This window comes from Pinus tabuliformis, chromosome 9, assembly GCF_031772625.1.
Source record: "Pinus tabuliformis cultivar Carrire ecotype Pingquan chromosome 9, CPIR1, whole genome shotgun sequence".
NCBI lineage: Eukaryota > Viridiplantae > Streptophyta > Pinopsida > Pinales > Pinaceae > Pinus > Pinus tabuliformis.
In genome coordinates, this window is record NC_142307.1 from 268,403,984 (window position 1) to 268,414,013 (window position 10,030).

Sequence of the window (10,030 nt, forward strand, 5' to 3'; positions counted from 1 at the left end):
AGGTTTTACATGACGGTCTTGACACGTGTTCTAGCCTTTGTTATGAATTTTATGGCGCCCAGGAGCAGTTGTAAAAGCTTGCCAGACAATCTCAGAAACATTGCAAGGCCAACAACACTGTAGCTTAAAGGAGATCCATATGAGAAATCCTATTCTTCCCGTTGCATGAAGGAATTATGGCCAAAGAAAAACCGCATTCCAAGACCAAAGTTGTTCAAGATCTGTGGCCATTCATTAATTACGATTAGTTATATGGTTGAGTCGATCCAGAGCCACAATGAGGCAGAAGGTGGATTTCACTGTGATTCGGGTGCCACTGCACAAATTCAAGCAGATTACATGCCTGGAATTATCACGTTGGATGGCAAATCACAGGACTGGAATAACATCCTTGGCCACTCATTTCCTCTCCGCCCAGCCCTCGATCCAGACGAGGATAAAGAATGTACAGGCGGCAAAATGACTGTCAAGGCCTTGCATGACGGTCACAATATGTTCTTCCTGCTAAAAGTACCGGGGGAATATTGTTATGTGTAAGGAATGGAAATGAGCTGCCCTTCTGTATCACTCATGTTCCAAGTTGGCGGTAATGCAACATATCATAATATGGGTGCTTGCAAAGAGACGGTTGACAGTTGTACAAGCAAAAGTTGCGGTGGTCATGAAGTGGACATAATGCACTTTTCAATAGGAACCGCAATTCCAGGTCGTTTGTATGGCACCAACATAATTGATAATACAAATGGCACTGGAGGAGATAGGTTTGGCCATTTGGTTGATCTATATGCATCCACACAGTCGGTATCTTGATGGATTGGATCCTCAAGGAAATGGAAATGGTGCTAATTTTAGTGCGCAGAATGATTGGCAGGGAGCGTAGTGGCATGATTTGATTGACAATTCCTTTGGTCTTCTGGAGAATGCAAGCCCATATGCATCAACTGGTAGCAAAGGGACTTACACTTTTGAGTTTTCCAGGCCCCTGCGCACATCTGATCGTCTTCAACAGGATGTTCAATTTGTTATAGGACAGACACACAATTTCTCGGCTGTCAGCGGAGGATATGTTTCCTTGGGGGCGTTGTTGAGTATATTTTACCATCAGTTTCCGTCTTGTTTGGAAAAGCTCAGAGACTAGAAGAATTTTCTATGCAACTACCAGAGATAATAATCATCACTGTGGACGGGAAGAGATGAATTATCAGTTCAGTTTGGGTAATTTTTATTATAAGCTCCTCATCCACGGCATGTAGCAAAACTATTTAATGGGTGTGAAGATTCGTGTAAGCAGAGGCAAAATTTAAATTAGTGCTTTAATGGAATCCATCGAAGGACAGAGGACATCAAGCAGGCTCATATTGGTGGCCATAGACGAGAGCGACGAGAGCGTTAACGCTCTTCATAGGGCTCTTAACAACGTGTTAACATCGCAGGATAGAATCATTCTAATTCATGCTCAGTGCCCTCCAAATCCCCTTTTCGCAGCGCGAAGACCTGGTTTCATGGTGCCAGCAGATGTACTAAAGAAATTCGAAAACGATGTCAAGAAGTCTACAAAGAAGATTTTGGCGGAAGCCACAGAAATATGCAAAGCCAAAGATTTAACTGTGGATGACAGAAAGGCCTATTCAGAAGAAGTATAATCTTGCAATTACTGTTGCCATGGGAAAGTTCATGGATGCAGTTGTAGTGGATGATGAAAATACTGGGAAAGAATGTATCAAGTATCTAAAGGAGCAACGACTTCCTCCTCAAACCTTTATCCCCAATCAAGTAGTCTGTGTGAAACCAATACATGAGAAGTTGCGCACACTGGGAGGGACTGCAAAACTAATTTTTGATGTTATTCAATTTGATCCGGCATTAGAGAGGGCTATTCTGTATACAGTGAGCAATACATTAGTCTGTGATGGCCTTGAAGAGGCTAAAGCTCTTGGCTGGGGCAATGAGCGCTATAGAGTGGTTACTGTGGATGGTATTCTGCTTACAAAATCTGGTACGATGACTGGTGGAATTACTGGTAACATGGAAGCTAGATCCCAGAAGTGGGATGATCGGGCAATTGAAGCTCTTAAGAAGAACAAAGAACGTGAACACATGGCATGCATCAGAGCAGGGTAATGAACACGTGGCACTTTAAATTGAGGATGCCCGACGGTGATATCGACGGATCCAGCTCTCAACAGATATATCTTATTGAATGAAGGCCGAGGACTAATTCCTGGATACCCGCAGTTTATGCTTGACTTATTGAGGAGATGCAATGGTGAACTCTGGTCAAATATCAGTCATGGATTATGTTCGTATCACTAGCACAGAGTTGAATCGAGCTTAATAAAACCTCTGCATATTTTGTGTGAAGTTCTGTGCAAAGGCCTTAAGATGCCAGACGAAGCCACAGAACGGTATGCTATCATTGAAGGTAGTTCGGTGGGATCGTTCAGTTTATGCAAACATTCAGAAATTTATTCAGTTTCAACTCACTGTAAATGATAAGACAGCCCATGCAACCAAAGTGAGAAACACTGTAATTTTTAAAGGCCTTTGTCTTTTGCCAAATATTAAATGAATTCAATTCAAGGAAACCGGATCAGATAAATATCTTTCGAGGTGGTGCATGATTCTTTCATCTCAGATACAGAGCATTGGAAAAGGGTTGTAAGCAAGTCATACCTTGTGGGAATGGGAATTGATTGATCTGCTGTTCGGAATGTTATGGACATGAAAGCAGTTTATGGAGGATTTGCAGCGGCTCTAGTACCACAGCCAGTTTGGGTTATGAATGTTGTGCCAATTGATACTCCAAACACGCTTCCAGTTACCTATGAGCGTGGTCTGTTTGGTATATATCATGACTGGTGTGAGTCATTCAGTACTTACCCCAGAACATACGATCTTTTGCATGCCGATCGCTTGTTTTCTAAGCCGAAGAAAAGATGTAGCCTAGTTTCTGTAATGGCAGAGGTTGATCGCATTTTAAGGCCAAGGGGTTCAGTCATCTTTCGTGACACGGTGGAGACGTTGAATGAATTGGAAAACATGATAAAGTCACTACAGTGGCAAATCCGAATGACATACTCTCAAGACAAGGAAGGGATCCTCTGTACACAGAAAACCATGTGGCGGCCACAGCAAGTAGCTTGAATGCTTTCATTCATTGTCACTGGCAGCAACATTCATGTGTATAAATGGTTCAAATCAATGCGGAACCTGCACTACTGTATGTTAGAGCCTGAATTTCTTCCAGAAGAGCAAGTTGTTTCAAATAGTTCAGCAGTTTCGTAGCGCGCTACGAAACTGCTGTAGGTGATGATTTTAAACGCAAAGCAGCTATTTTGATAATATGAGCGGGAATTTTGAAAGAGAGACACCTGTCCATCAATACAGCCTACAGCACATCAGAAACATGGCAGCGTTCCATACCTTGGATTATTAAAGACTAAGAGACATGCTGTTGCATATTCGAAGTGATGGGGGACCAGAACCGAAAAGCAAGGGATAGCAGTTAAAGCCTTCAGCATCCAAAGCCAAACATGGAGCATTAACTACTCATCTCAGCCATCTCAGCAAAGCAGAAAAGAAACCAGGTGTCAAAGCTGCAAAGAGGAATCATTCTATGAAGGAGATAGAGTTAGAGTCATAATCAAATTAGAACTCTTTAGAATTTCAGTTAGCAGTTATTGTATTTAATAGTTTGTTACAAAGCAGATAGGTGTCATTAGTGGCAGTCATCGAGCTCCCCTCATGCTGGAGGAAGAAGCTCCAAGTAGTTAGAATGATGTTTCTATATATAGTTGAATCATCTATGTAATGAGGGTTGGATATTTGAGAAAACAGAGTATTTTTTTGGCTTGTGTAAAAACTCAGTTTCAGTAATACAATTTGCTGCTTTTCTTCTCAGGATTCATACAGTGTTTCAATGCTCAAGATATGTGGTTTTGCTTTATCCTTAATGTTTTTACAGTTGTATAAATACACAATCACTCAGAATTCACTTATGCTGCTCTGATTTCCTGTGTGTATTTGTAAGCTGAGGTTTCTATGAGATATGTTTTGAGTATTTAAACATCACATGCCCTGACTTCTATGTATGAGTAGTGTTATAGTTTACTGAAGTATGATTAACTCCATAAGCCCAATGGAAGTCTTTGTAATGTCTGTCCAGCCAGCATGTTTGTTAAATTCACCTTACAAGAGTTAGCCATCTTATCAATAGTCAAAATCAATAACCTTTTGAGAGAGCCCTCTCAGGCTAGGGAGGCTAATCCTTAGTCAAAAGATTGGTCTGAAACAGTTACACAAAGTCTACCTGATCAGCAGCCCTTCAGTGCCTGATTTTGTGATAACAGTTTCAAAGGTCCCTTATGAAGGCTGAGGCCTTATCATTTATACACCACGAGGGCCCTAGCAAGCCTCCTAAATCTGGGGGACTTGGCTGTCCAACTGTTAGTAGACAGTCACTTTTCCAAAATCTGCTTGGCTGCCTTCAAGATCTGGTGTTTGTGGCCTGTGAGCTCAGAGTTTGGGGGTGAAGATCCCAAGGAAGGGCTATTTAATGTCATAGACAACCCCCCTATGAATCCTCACCTCAAGCTTGGCTGTCTTCTAGCCCATGATTGCTCGGTTTTGCTCCACCATGTGTCAAAAAAACCTGAAATAAGCACGTGTTAGCCACCTAAGAAGAGTGACTACCCTTGTTCGTACAAATGACATAAAAATACTAAAAAATAATGCATAATCTATGAAAAATGGAGGATTGAACAAGGATTGAACAAGGATAATTAGGCAAAATGAGCCCAATAGGTTACCCAATTTGGGGGGTCATCACCCTCTTGACAACCTCGATAGAGAGACTTTGTAGCATCATTGGTATGGCGATCAAGCAATTTTTATGTTCACTTTATGTTATAACTACTCCACATAATGAATCCGTTGTCAAAGTATGTTGCATTACTTTGGAGCTCTTTTGAAGGCTTTTTGGGAACAGGTCGCTTGGGGCTCAATTTTGGGATTACAAACCCAAGTTTTGGGGCAGAAGGCCCGAATTTTGTATGAAGAATGTAAAGTCTTCACATTTTGTGGTTGTAGAGCACAAATATGTCTAAAGTTAAAAGGGTTTTCTGCCCTTAGTCTAGATAAGTTGTGTCACTTTTGGAGATCTACCCATGGTCCGCAGATCATGCGATTGTATAAAAAGGGAAGTCTTAGAAGATCTAAAGGGTACAACAGGTAAGCTAGAAGTCATGAGTCATTGATGTAATAGGGGGGAAAGGTAAGAGCAAGAGTCTTAGCATGGGAAGAGTCTCTCCAGCTGAGTGCGCAGAGGACTAGGGTGGAAGTCCACAACTAAGTGCATGGACCCCTGCAGCTGTGTGCGTAGGGCGGATAGAGTCTGTACTGAGAACTTGAATCATAAATAAAGAGAAGTATTTTGGAATCTCTTTGTTTTTCATCTTTGATTATTGCATCTGATTATGATATGTTAAGTTCCGGGTTTACATTATAATGTTAAACTGATGTGCAAATGTATCTGTTTCTATCTGTTATTTGAATGCAAGTAATAATATATGTTTACGTGAAGATAAATTAATTGCATGATAAAGTTGGCCAATAACTAAGATAATTAGGAAAACGAGACTGTAACATAGTTACAAAGGTGTTTAAGTGCCTGAATCATTGTTTATGGTTGTGCAAAGGACAGTCAGATACTTTTGCGGAGGTTCTGAAAGAGAGAAGAAGAAATACATTGATAAGCCCTAAAGGCTTATTGATCTACATGAAGATAGGAATGAGGATATAAAATCGACATCACGACCATCTCAGGCTATGGAAACTTGGTTCTTGCATCCCTCCATACTGCTTTGAGTGAGACTTCAGTCTGTGCTCCACGGATTGATGCCAAAAGTGTCAGTAGTGTAGGGATTTGCTTAGCTGCTTAACGTGGAACCTGGGTCAGGGCCCCCTATGCCAAAAAATGGTTTTGTTTCTGGGGCCGAGATCTACATAATGAGATGTGTGATGTCATATCATTGGAATCCAACTAAGAAAGAGATCGAAAACTGGTTGGACAAAAATATCCACGAATTCTTGGTGCAAGAAAACAAGAATCCGCAATTGACGAAAGAATAATGCTTGGACAGATAGTTGTATGCAGAAATACATGAAATCTTCTTCTGTTCCTTCCTAGTTGAGTTATACGAGTGGAACGTGAAGTTTGCAAATGACTAAGGAAGGTGGAGGCTTGATGCTCCGATTGTTTGGACACCGGAGTTAGTAAGGATATTGGAAGCATCTGAAGATAAGATCATGCACGTTGTCGACCACTGACTCGACCACATCATAGGAGGATTTGTGATAGAGTTTGTGGTCGATACCTCTGTCAGTTATACTAAAGCAGAGTTCTTCTTCTTTAAAGGATTGTGAGGCGAGTATTTAAAATCATTAAATACTTGGATTAAGATGCTCTTGTTTGAACAATGGGTTATGCAGTTACCTTGATGTTTGGAGCTATGCAAAGCAGAAAGTATTTCAGGAACGAAGGAAGAAAGGGTCCTGAGTATAGCCCACTGATCGGGCCTCCTTTGAGTGATGGCAAAGGAGCAGTGCAGTCTTCTCCATTGAGCGTTGCTCAGTTGATAAGACAAGGATTCCTGCGAATACCTACACCACCTCCATCCTCGTCCCATGCATCCACACCGCCTCCATCCTGACCCCCTCCAGTAACCCCATCGCCCACACCACCACCACCACCACCATTGTTCAACATGGTGAACTCTGTAAAGCTATCTGTATTCAAGGGCATAGGAAATGAAGATCTGGACCAGTTTTGGTCCATCGCGAAGGCTATATGGGAAGCCCAGGGTATCACAGATGACCAAATGAAGAAAGCCACATTGGTTAGTGCTTTGTAGGACCTCGCACTAACGTGGTACATTAAGTACAGTACTGATAACCCAATGTCACATTAGCAGATATCCAGGTTGCACTGAATAAAGAATTCAGTAGACCTAAGTCTCAAGCACAATCAATTGTGGGATTCAAGGAGATCATGATGAAGCCTGGGGAGTTGTCCTAGGAGCTAGATCAGAGATTGAAGTGTAATACCAACAAAGCCAACATGAATCTAACTGATGGGCAACACCATGAATGGTTTGTGGGTATGCTCCTGCCTCATCTAAGGGTTGCGCTGTCACAATAGAAGAATGGGACTTAGGCGGAAGCTCTAGAGATTACGATGAGATTACATGAAACATCGATGCCAGATGCTAACTTAGGGGTTCAATAGATTCATGCGCATTTTCATAAGCTTTGTTTAGAGATGTAGAGTTTAAAGAATGATTGGACAGCTTGGCCTAAGGTCTGCAAGGAGTCTGGTGCATGAAATTCAAAGGTCAAGGTAATGACAAGGATCACTGCCTCGTCTTTGCAATCTATGTTGTAGCACGGGGGTCAATGCCTCTATGGCTGGAGGCTATGGAAGGGCCAAGTGCAGGGCCCACACTATGGTGTTCTATATGCCAGGTGGTTAGGAAGAATGCGACCGACAATTGCCATTTGCTGCAGAAATTTGTGCAAACACCACAACAAATCTTCTACAATTTCTATCAATTAGTAGGTCATGACAAGCACAATTGTCGTAGTTACGAATTAATGATTGAGAAGACACCTGCATACAGGGTGCAGGTAGAAATGCGGCCTCTGGACCAAGCCATTGGGGGAATGTGAGGTGAGTATCAAGGGCATGGTCGAGGCCAAGGTGGGGGAGGGCTTGGTAGAGGCTGACGACAGCTTATTTTTTACAATTGTGGAGGACCAGGACACTACATGAGGGACTGTCCGAATCTGATGAGACTTTCATGCCGCTACTGTACTCAGTTTGACCATGCGACTGAGGATTGCCCTATATTGTTGGCTAAGATTCAAAAAAAGGGGGCACAGCCTCTGTAGCCAACACAAAACCTCTAGATGATGAGGGCCAAGCCTTGCGAAGCGGAACTACGATGGGGGAGGATAAAGGAAAACAACCTACAGAAGGCGAATGGGTCCGCAAAGCAGCAAAAAAAGAGACTGGGTTTGATATGGAGTGTGAAAAAGAAACATTTATAAAAGCAAAGAAAAGGTTTGTTGAGGCCTTTACCTCAGGAATTCAGGAGAAACCAGTTGAAGAAATGGACCCATCCATGATTACCACATCCTTGGAGGCCTGCATGAAACTGCTCCACAATAGTAGGGCTGTGAGGGTCCTGTAGGAACTAATCAAGTGGTGCGCTGGTAAGGATAGCGCTACTAGTGAATCACGCATGGTTAGGAAGCTTGACAAGCACACAGCAAGGACCGTGCATGAAACGAGACTCACTGCGCAGATAGGGGAATATGAAATGGACCAAGTCATCCTAGATCTAGGGTCTGACGTGAATATTTTTCCAAAATAGACTTGGGAAAGAATGGGGAGACTTGTGTCCAGTGGTCACCGATCCAGTTAACAATGGTGAATCAGTAGAAAATTATCCCAATGGGGAGGCTGCAAGGGGTAACAGTTGACATCGAGGGCACGAGCGTGTTGGAAAATTTTGAAGTAATAGAGATTGTGGATGATAGCAATCCCTACCCTACGCTCCCTGGAATCGATTGGGCCACTGACATGAATGGGATAATCTACCTAAAGAAGAAAACGATGAGATTTGAGAAGAATTCGCTCGGGGGGTTGTGCCGTTGGATCCTGTGGAACCACCGTGCTATATAGAAATCGTCCGAGATTATGAAAGAATTGTGAAACAACATAAAATTATCCCAATGGGGAGGCTGCAAGGGGTAATAGTTGACATCAAGTGTTAGGAAACCAGCTCACAAAAAGATAGAAGAGATAGATGAACGCCTTAGAATTCAGCCTCTTTGAGGGGGCAACCTCCTTTACATTACACAAATGAACAATTCTTGGATGATACAAATGACTAAACCTCCCTTCTATATATAGGAATCTAAGGGGTCACAATATAATCAAGCCGACATAACAGTAATAACATAAGGGCAAAAAAATAACAAAAGTGGGTTTCTTTGGGAGATACTAATAACGATATGGGGACAATAGGGGCACAGTAATAACAATAAGGGATACAATGACAATAGTAATGGGGAAGTCACTAGTATTATAGGGGCCTAACATGCCACTCTCCTTCCGAAAAGCATTGTCCTCAACACTTGATGTTACACAAAAATATCGTCACCATGATTATTTGCAGTCAGTATGGGTCTATCATCACTTGTACTATCCTCCTAAGCAAGTCTCAGACCTCAGCTCTTCAAGTCAAGCTTTGGAAATGAGAGAAAGAAATTTAAAATCAATGTAACTCTGGTTCCACACTTTCTCTCACTGTCACCTGCGGTCCCGCACCTTTTGTTTACAAAAACTGCGGACTTGCCCGCTCTGTCCTTAATGGTGTGGGTGCGGACCCTTGTGAAAGTCAAAAGGCGCAAGTTTTATCTTAAAAAACTCACTTGGGGTTAATTCTAGAGGATTCTATAAGGAATTTTGACGTGGATTGTTTGCTCTGAGGTGGTTCATGCATCCCAAAAGAGAAGTAGCTAATCCCTTGATGAGAGGAGCTATCCCTTTGAAGGAGGGCTTTATCCCTTTGAAGGAGGACTTAGTAACCTCCCTCCATTGCACTATAAATAAAGGCATTGGGCTGGTTGCTGGAGAGGTTAGAAGCTGAACATTTTTGAGGGTAAATGCTGGTGAAATCAAGACTTCCTAGTTGAGCTTAAGAGGAGAGATCACATACCTTTTTGGCTTCATTGGGGAGTGAGTGAAACTTGTCAAAGTAGAGGAGACTTCTTGCTGCACCCTGGGAGGAGCTTGTACAACGTCAAGGCAAAGGTTGTAAATTTCTTCTTTTGAATTAATACAATCAAACTCATTTTTCTCAACAAGTATCTTATGTTATTTGTTTCATGGACTCCTTGACTTTCATGTTAAATATGTTTTATGATATTGGCTTTTCAGATGCTATTTAATTTGTTTGCCTTGTTT

The 10,030-nt window shown here is 42.1% G+C and overlaps 1 pseudogene; it reads left to right on the forward strand.

The window, feature by feature from the left end:
• Positions 1 to 249: 249 nt before the first annotated feature.
• Positions 250 to 1,138, forward strand: LOC149148231 (uncharacterized; annotated as a pseudogene).
• Positions 1,139 to 10,030: the final 8,892 nt, after the last annotated feature.